General features: G+C 35.8%; 1 long non-coding RNA gene across 1 annotated transcript; it reads left to right on the top strand.

The window, feature by feature from the left end:
* The first annotated feature begins 6509 nt into the window (after nucleotides 1-6509).
* Nucleotides 6510-7236, top strand: LOC113274316. Its single transcript, XR_003322948.1, has 2 exons — nucleotides 6510-6737; nucleotides 6969-7236. It is a non-coding gene; the product is annotated as an uncharacterized LOC113274316 (long non-coding RNA).
* The last annotated feature ends 2446 nt before the right edge of the window (nucleotides 7237-9682 follow it).

Below are 9682 nucleotides of genomic sequence, written 5' to 3'. Positions count from 1 at the left end.
CTTATCTGTTACAAGGACAAGAGTATCACACTCAGTTGAATGCTTAGTATAGGGCTAGAGGTGGATTCAAAGCCTAGCAGACCCTCCCATATCCCAAATTCCTTAGTCATTGTCACTGTAGGTTAGAAATTAGTTAGGAAAACACAAAGAAATAGCATTACACCCTCCTTGTCCCTGAGAACAAACCCCTTATTACCTCACTCACTACAACTGACCCTGTATACTTGCAGGTCTAAGTTGTAGATTCTTTTAAAACCACACCAAGTTTTTGGCGCCGCTGCCGGGGACTCGGTAGCGGTGTGATTGTTTCTTTTCTTCCACTTTACTGATTTTTAATATACCGCTTGTATATATGTGTTAGATTTTTGGTTTTTCTGTTGTTAATAGTGTTAGATGTAACTAGTTTATTTGATCTGCCATTTTGTAATAGTTTATAACATCATCATTCCACTTCATCTTAGCTGTAGTTTATCTGCCATTTTGTAGTTGTTAACTTAGCATCACTGCATTTTCATTTTCACTGCACTTTCATTTTCCCTGCATTCCACTTCATCTTGGCTTACTGTTTTTATATATATGTTAGCTTAGCCTGCCATGTGTTAGCTTAGTCTGCCATGTAACTGCCTGCTTCCCCGTCTTGGCCTTGCCACAACTGCATCTGTTACTGCATTTGCTTGGAGTACTTGAGCATTAAGTCTGCATATTGACCATTGGGTCATTTTTGGTTCTATAACAAGTGCAACTGTGAAGTTTAACATACTGTGAATGCTTGAATGTGCTGCTGTCATCTTGAATGCCTGAAATCTGTTGCTGTGAATGTGGTGTGGTGCTGTCAACTGTGAAATTTGCTGAAATTTAATGTTGTGAATGCCTGAGTTGTATGCTGAGTTAGCAGTGTCATCTTGAATGCATGAAATTTGCTGTTGTGAGAACTAATTCTCTCTTCTGAAAACCACCAGGTACCTGCAACTGCTGTGCAAAACAAGAATAAGGAGAAGCAGAACAATACTGTTCTAGTGCCTCAAACAGGTGGTGTGGTGCTGTGAAGAAAAGAGCTGAAGAAATTCTGAATTGTGGTGCTGCATTGGTTTTCCAAAGACAAAGACCCAACTGGTTTTTGCAATGGCTAAAAAGGGGTAAGCCTAAACTTTGGGCTCAACTTCAGCCAAACTAAAGTGTAAACCCAACTGAATTGTAAACTGTGGGCTTGTTTAAATTGTATCATGGGCTTGTAATTTTGATTTAAACTGAATTTTGGGCCTGTCCTAAACTGAATTGTGGGCCTCAAAGCCCAACTAAAACTTCTCTGCTGGGCTTCATCCAAACTGCCTAGTAGGTTGTGCATTCTCCCACCAATGTGGGCTTGCTCCCAATTTTAAAACCAAAGTTTTTCTCCCAATATTAAAAATCAAATTTTTCTTTTTATCTCCCAATTAAAACCAAAAGTTTTCTCCCATTCAAAAACCAAAATTTTTCTCCCTCTTTTTAACCAAAAATCCCAAATAGGCTTTACCTTTAAAGCCTAAAAACCAAATTTTTGAAACCCATAACTGAAAAGTGTGGGCCTTATTTCTCTTTTTGAATTGTGTCATTGTTTGATAAACATAACATGTCTGGATTTTGGTCTGCCACTGGGAATAAATCTATTAGAGAAGCTTACGGGCAAGATTCACCTTATGAGCCTCCCACAGACCATGATGTCAATAGTTATAGGGATTATTATTATGGACCTTCTGTAGGTCATGAACCTCAATATGCAAACCCTAATGACTATTCACACATGTATCATCCACCATTGAGTGAAAATGAACATCTAGACAATATCCAACTCACACATTCGTCACTTGTGAATCAGTTAGAGGCTCGGATCACTGCTTTAGAAATGCAAACACATGAGAAATCTGTAGCATCTAGTTCACGTAGACGACCTGAAATCTATGCATGTACCTTATGTGGTGGTTTAGACCACCCTGATAAATATTGCTATATTTTGCATGATTATAGGCAATTTAGAGAATCCCATGAAAATCCAAATTATGAAATGCCCACAAATTGTGAGGTTGGTAGTCATTGGGACCATAATCAATCCTTTGAGGGTTGCGATCAATCTTTTATAAACCCTAATGACCATGCACACATGTACCATTCACCACAATTTGAACATGAAGAATTTTGTACTCCCATGAATTTAGACTCCACCACAGAAGCTTTCAGACTCAGTGAGCAAAACTTTGCTAGATCTACATCACGAATTCAGGCATATTTAGATCAGATTTTGCTTCACTTACAAAATGAGGAAATTCATGAGGAAATGTATGTTGTCCCTAATGAAGTGTCTAGTCCCATTCATGTAAATGATGTTGAATATGAACCTAATTTAGAGGAACATGAATCGACTAATGACACCACCACTGTTAATGAGGACCAATATGCATGTTACCATGATGATGATTATGAAGATTATGATGATAATGATGTTATGTTAGAAGAACATGAAAATATTGTGGAACCTTTTGGTTCAATAACATATGGCTTCTCGCCCTCGACCTTCATGAATGTTGTTTCTTCTAATACTCATAGAAAATCATATGATTTTGATATTGATATGGTACTTGTACAATTGTTCTTCGAAGATGAGCATGACATAGGAATAATTGAATCTTCTGTAGACACTAATGTTAATATGCATGAAAACAAATTTGATGTGTCTGATTCCTTGCCTAAGTCACAAAATGTTATTTCTTTCGATGTTGATTTGAGTACTACGGACAATCATGATACCGATTTAGGTCTTGATGTTTTGTTCGATGAATGTGAGCATGATTTACCAATTTCTGATTTAGGGGAAGTATGTGTTGGTACTATTGACTTTATCCATGAAAATAACTTAGAAGTACCAACTTTCTTACCTAAATCGCATATTGAGATTATTCCACCCAACCTAGATTTGGTTTGTAACAAAACTTTTAAACAAACTTTTCTGAAAATTCCCAACCTAGGATTGGAACTGTGTGCCTCCCAAGTCCTTTTGGACTATTTTGCATCAAAATACAATACTTTTAAGGAGCCACAATTGGAATACATTTCTTTGCCCATCCCGCAAAAAGTCCATTTTGAGTTAGACCTGGTGAATCCCGAACCCCCAAAATTGCTAGATTTTGTGCTTAAAAATAAATATGTTGAAAAATTTAGGTTTAGGGGTGATTCATTCGGTTTTTCACTCTCACTCCCATTTAAGTCCAATTTTAGTGTTTTGAAAATGTCTATGTTTCAACACTTTGTCTTTTGGGTTGATCCTCAACTCTTTAGACTTTATGTATATAGTGAATTTTTTGTATATAATCTGGTAGGTAATGTTTAGTGGAATCATATGTTTCTTGTATATATTGTGCTAACCCAATGTGAATTCAGTTGAGTTACTGTTGGGTTTTGCCTTGAATAATGGAGTTCAAAACTTGCTTTCGCCAATATCCGATAATCTCTTTCCTTTTTCTACACTTAGCATCGTTCTCATGGTATGTGTTATAATCATGTTTATCTTTTGAAACATTGAGGACAATGTTTAGTTTAGGTTTGGGGGTGGAAAGTAGATACTTTGATAACATGCTATAATTGAATACAGAACTCTTTCTTTTTGAAAAAAAAAATGAAAAAATTAAAAAATCAAAATTGAAAATTAAAAATTAAAAATTAAAAATTAAAAATTAAAAAATTCGAAAAAAGAAAAACATAAAAATGGAGCTCATTTACCTTGAAATGTTGACTCTTGTGCATGTATGTAAACATAAGGATTCTTAGTCTAGATATTTAGGCACCCTGATTCTAGCACAATTCACATAGTGATAAGAAACTTGCACGCACACGATCTACCAATACATGTATAGCCTCATCCTTGAGGTGTTCTATCGGAAGTCACGATTTCCAATCACTTTAGAATACTGAACGAAACTTGACTAGCTTGTTCTTTGGTTGGTTGGGATAGAAGGTGGAGGTTACATTAAGAAAGACAACCATCGAATTTAACTGGGTGCATCAAAAAGGGCTACCTCTTGCAAAGTGTCATGTAATTTTTTTGTTTCTTTTTACTTATGTATCAAAAGAGTTACCATGTTGTAAATATTTTTTTCAAAAAAATAAAATAAAAAAGAAAATCAAGTATTTATCAATTCCATCTTCTCTTGTTCCAAAAATAAAAGAGAGTAGTCAATGTAAATAAGAGTCATGTAAAGAGTCATCTTTTGTGTTTTTGTGTTATAAGCAAGGAAGGGTGTATGCCATTGATGTACAACGCGAGTAATTGTGAAATACCTCCAACTCATTCACAATTCTCGTAAAGTCCGGACAGCTAGCTAGATTTCGACCTCGGTTCTTAGCCTGAGAAACTATCTCTTGGTGATTAGTAGTCATAACATCCGATCTTTCTTTACACATGTGTAGATACACTTTACACTCTTATCGCATGTCTTTATTTGTTATCAGTGCTAGGATTGTACCTTTGATAGCTAGATTGACATCTCCATTTTGCTGTGAGCTTCTACTGTCTTGCACATGTCACATTTCATGGAATCTGAGCTTATATTTTGTCCTAGAACTTTGTAGGTACGTTCTAAGAAAACCTTCACGAGACTTCAACTCGTCCACTAGGGACACTTAGTGGTTTAAAAGGCTTATTGCATTCGCTAAATGCAATCGAGAGACCAGCGGCAGTGGTATAGGTAGGATTTCCTTAGTTTTGTTTTACTTGAGGACAAGTAAAATTCAGGTTTGGGGGTATTTGATGAGTGCCAAATATTGTATATATTTGCACCTTTTTATTGGCATTTAACTCATCATTTGTGCACTAACGCTCCATTTTATCCCATATTCTTTGTTTTCTTTGTTTTCAAGAATAAATACTTTTCTCAATTAATTTCGCATTTTTAGGTACTAAATAAATCCTGGTTAATTCACGGAGCGAAAAGAGCAAAGAAACGGCAAAGACTCCCACAGAAAGGCAGCGAAGAATGATGTTTGCAAGAGCCGGATCAACTACAAGTGGGCTTGAAGAGGAAGAATTGTCCTTAAAGAAGATATGGGCTTGGCATACCCAAGGCCCAAAAACCCTTACCCAAATCCATTTCCAATATCCATACCCATTTCCATGAGAGCCGTCAGATTAGATCCATCACATCATCCAACGTTCGCCTCATCACCGAGAATCAAATCTTGAAGCTCCTGTCAAACATCATAGTACCTAACTCCAATCTAAGCCGTCAGAATTGTTGTTTCACGCATCCAATGGTCGCTGCAAGCTTGTTCCATCTTAGCCGTTCGATTCAATCCAGATGTGATCATCCAACGTATCATCTTCGCTGGACACCGAATTTGCTACAACCGCTCAACACTACTACACCTAACACCTATACCCAAACACTCCCTAACCCATTCTCCATCGGGTTCTTTCTCCTCTTAATCGATTAACGAAACAAGATATTGTGGAATCACAAACGATGAGACGAAGATGTTTGTGACTACTTTTCAATCTTGCCTATCGAAGAATAAATCTCAAGAAAATCCTAAAGAAGATAGTACTCGATCATGATAGAAGACAACAAGATCAGAACATGCAACTACAGAGAAAATAGTTGGGTTTGGCTTCACAATCCCAATGAAGTCTTCAAGTCGTTACCCTACAGGGTTTCGTGAAAAACCTAAGGTTAAAGGAGAATCGACTCTAGTCGCAACTAGTATCACACAGGAGGTGTGGGGATTAGATTTCCCAGTTGCTAGGGTTCTCCTTTATATAGTCTTCAAATCAGGGTTTGCAATCAATGTTACCTTGGTAACAAAGCATTCAATATTCATTGTTAGATGAAAACCTGATTAGATTCAAGCTAATATCTTTCAACCTTTAGATCGAACTTAGCTTGTTATACACAAATGAAATGTACCATCATTTAGATAAAGATAACCGTACCTAAACGTGTACACTTAGTTGGTTCAACAATAGCTAACCAATGGTTAGCCATATGAACACTTTCATATCAACCTTATTCATCTTTATCATAACTAGTTCATATGACTCAAATGAAACTAGTTAGAGAGTTGTTCAATTGTTTATATTCTCATAAAAGTATACAAGACACAATTGAAGCAAAATCAATTTTGATTCACTCGAATTATTTCATTAACATTATAGCCACGGTCTGCAAAATATTGCATTCCTTATTATATAAATGTACTAGTTCATGAACAAACCGATTTAAGAACATAACCTACTTAAGTAAGGCTGCACAAGAACCGGTCTATAGTCCATGTACCGGAATGGAACCGAAAGAACCGGACCGGTACCGAACCAGAATCAGAGTAAACGGTACAGGGACGGGGACTGAAACATAAAAACCGGAGTAGACCAGTACAGACACTGGTTCTAGGGGGAGTACAGGTAGGAACCGGACCAAAAGAACCGGTTAATATAAACCGTTGATAAATTCATAGGATTAAATATGGGCTATTGGTTTTAGGTTAAGATTAAAAATCTCTTTCGCAGTTTGTTCACTTCATTCTTTTTTTCCTCTTCTTCTTCCTCATACCATTGCCTTCTTCTCCTCCTTCGCAGAACATGATGAAGAATTGAAAATCCAAATAGACCTTCCCCTTACTTCTTCTGTTTTTCTTTTGGATCTAGATCTAGTATCCCCGTAAGTATATGTTGGACTTGTGTGAGAAAAGAAAGGAAGTGGATGTTACAGTTTGAGGTTTGTTTTGATTTCTCAGGGTTTTTTTTTATTTCTCTTTGTGTCCCGTGAAAAAGTTAAAGTTGTTGCTACATATTGTTCATATTTTATTTTTTTTAAAAATCTTTGGGTCAGCAATCTTTTGTTAAATCCAGGGTTTTAAAAGTATGGGATTGTTTGAATTTGGGGATTTTTGAGAGATTTCATTAAATTTGGGAGTTTTAGTCAATTTGTTACTTCGATTTTCTGCAGTTAATATTGTCAATCGATTGATTAAAATTATTCTTCACCGAAAACTGCTAACGAAGCAAGCTGAACTCATGGAGATTCAAGGTTTTTCTTTCTCTAAGTGGCATCACAGATGGGTTTGCTTCTATTATAGAAGCGGGGTTTTGGTTTGAAGTACTGTTTAGAAGGATGGTGAAATTCTATAGGCATGCTTCTGTTGAATTATTTTGTTGCAATGAAATTTGTGTTCTACTGTAATTTGTTAAATAAAGAGTTCAATTTGGACTTTAAATTTGTGTTCTACTATAATTAATTTTTTAGAACCCAAGTTTTGTGTTCTACTGTATGAAATTGCACAGACAAGAGACAGGGTAAATACCGGTACTGGACTTGTACCGGGCCGGTTTTACTGGTACATGTCCTCAAAATGAAGTAACGGTAAACACCAGGTATAGGGACCGGTTCCATAATAAACCTGGACCGTACCAGCCCTTATGCAGCCTTATACTTAAGTATGCAAACGGGTACGCATTCCTAAGTAGCCGAACTGAGTTTGGTTACGCCAGTACGCGTACGGGTACACATATCATTTTACACTTCCAAACTCCAGCAGAAATTCACGGAACTTGAACTTCCGCCAGTACACGTACGAGTACGCATACTTAGTTTCCGAACTTCCAACAACCAACCAGTACGCGTAAGGGTACGCATGCCATGGTTCCCGGTTTTGGACTTTACATAAATGTGAATACACACTATGTTTATATCCAATCATGGTTACATGTTATAAACCCTCATTTCAATTCATTGAAACATTCTTGGATGACGACAATAGATTTCTCACACAAACTATTAGCTTCAAGTCAATTTTCAAGTGATCAAATGATCAATACGAAACATTCCGAGTCTACATCAAATGAACGTCTCACACAAATCATATAAGATGTTACAAGGCTATTTTCACATGATCATCTTTTGACTTTCGTCAAGAATAAAAGATGAACTTGGTTAAAGCGAAACCTTACCAACACATATTTCGAGAAATAGATAAGCGAGATAAACTCGTCTAGAAATACCAAATGTGTATAATTGAAGTCTATATAGCAATACAACTTTTTGTCTCAAATAGGAGATAGAGTAGATATACTTTTGAGTGATAGATGAGTTCAAGTCTCCACATACCTTTTGTTGATGAAGTTTCACAAGTTCCCTTGAGTAGTTCTTCATCTTCATTCGATGAATACCGTGAAATCTAAAGCTCAACTACACTTATTATCCTAATCCGTAACTTAGTTATAAGTATACTAGAAATCAAGATTTATAGTTTTTGCAACTAAACTTGACAAACAAACTTGAGATAGCAACGCTTGCGAGTTCGACCGAGCAGTGCTCTAACAATCTCCCCCTTTGTCAATTTTAGTGACAAAACTATCAATACATATGGATTACAAAATAAATAAACTTTGTAGATTCTCATCCAAATGCTTGATTTCCTTGGTTCTTCAAAATTACTCGAAATCTTCGTCACTTCCAAGTACTCCAGTGATTCTGAACGTTTTCAACTCAGCAACATAGTTGTTGGAGATTCATAGCCATAATAATATATAAAAACAAGATGTTTTCATATTGTTATACAATGTCATAGTATTATTACACAACATCAAAGTTCAATTGTATCACAACTTTGAAAACAATACTATGGTGATATGTATCACTCCCCCTTAGTCAATACTTCATCTCACATGAAAACCACTCCCCCTCACATTAATTCTCCCCCTTTTTGTCAATATAAATTGACAAAGGTACGAAAAATAGTGGGATCCTAATAAAATTTTCATAGAGATACTTCATGACCAAAAGAGAACCACATATCAACTTTGTTTAGATGCAATCATATAGCCGACGTTAAATGCATTCATCAATGAGTTTACAAAGATACAAGATAACCCCTATAATATTCCACATCTGCACTCCCCACAAAGGTATGGCAATGAAGCACAAGTTCAAATAAGAACACTCCCCCATAAAATGTCATTCCCGAAAAAACAACAAGAGCGACCATATTTTCACAAGAAAAGAAGGATTTCTTTGAACATTAACAAATCACATGAAATATGAATTTGTATCCAAAATACTCAATTAAATTAACCACAAGAGAACCCATGATTAATTTAATCAGAAATGCTCAACATAAGAAAAGTTATGGAGCCACACAGTATTCACACAAGGATGTGGACCATGAAAACCAATACTGCGGAATATTCAAAAATCCGTTCTATTTTTCATCAATATTTTCATAGAGACATATAATAGACTTAATCTTTGTAAACAAAAGTTCATCCTATCTTCCATCAATTTTTGCATAGTGACATAATAGGCTTAACTTTTGTTTGTCAAAAGTTCATTCAATCTTTTATCAATATTTGCATAATGACATATGAAAGACTTAAATTTTGACCACGTATGGGACAATCATAGTTCACGGACGCAAACACATATATCCTATAAGAAGTTGCAATATATGAAACCATAAAGATTAATAATGCACAATCATATTCCAAATAAACTTTAGAATTTAAATAAATAAATATAGAAAGATACTCATTTATGAGTACACTTATCGGTAACATTTGGAGACTCGGTGAGTTGCGGTCTGCAAATCGGGCGACGAACTCGGCGACTTTTTTTCTCGTTTTCTGCATCGGATTTCGATCTCTTTCTCCATTAATTCAGGTGAA

Source organism: Papaver somniferum, chromosome 4 (genome assembly GCF_003573695.1).
Source record: "Papaver somniferum cultivar HN1 chromosome 4, ASM357369v1, whole genome shotgun sequence".
Lineage (NCBI taxonomy): Eukaryota > Viridiplantae > Streptophyta > Magnoliopsida > Ranunculales > Papaveraceae > Papaver > Papaver somniferum.
The sequence above is the reverse complement of the archived record's forward strand: the minus strand, read 5'-3'. Positions and strand labels throughout refer to the sequence as shown.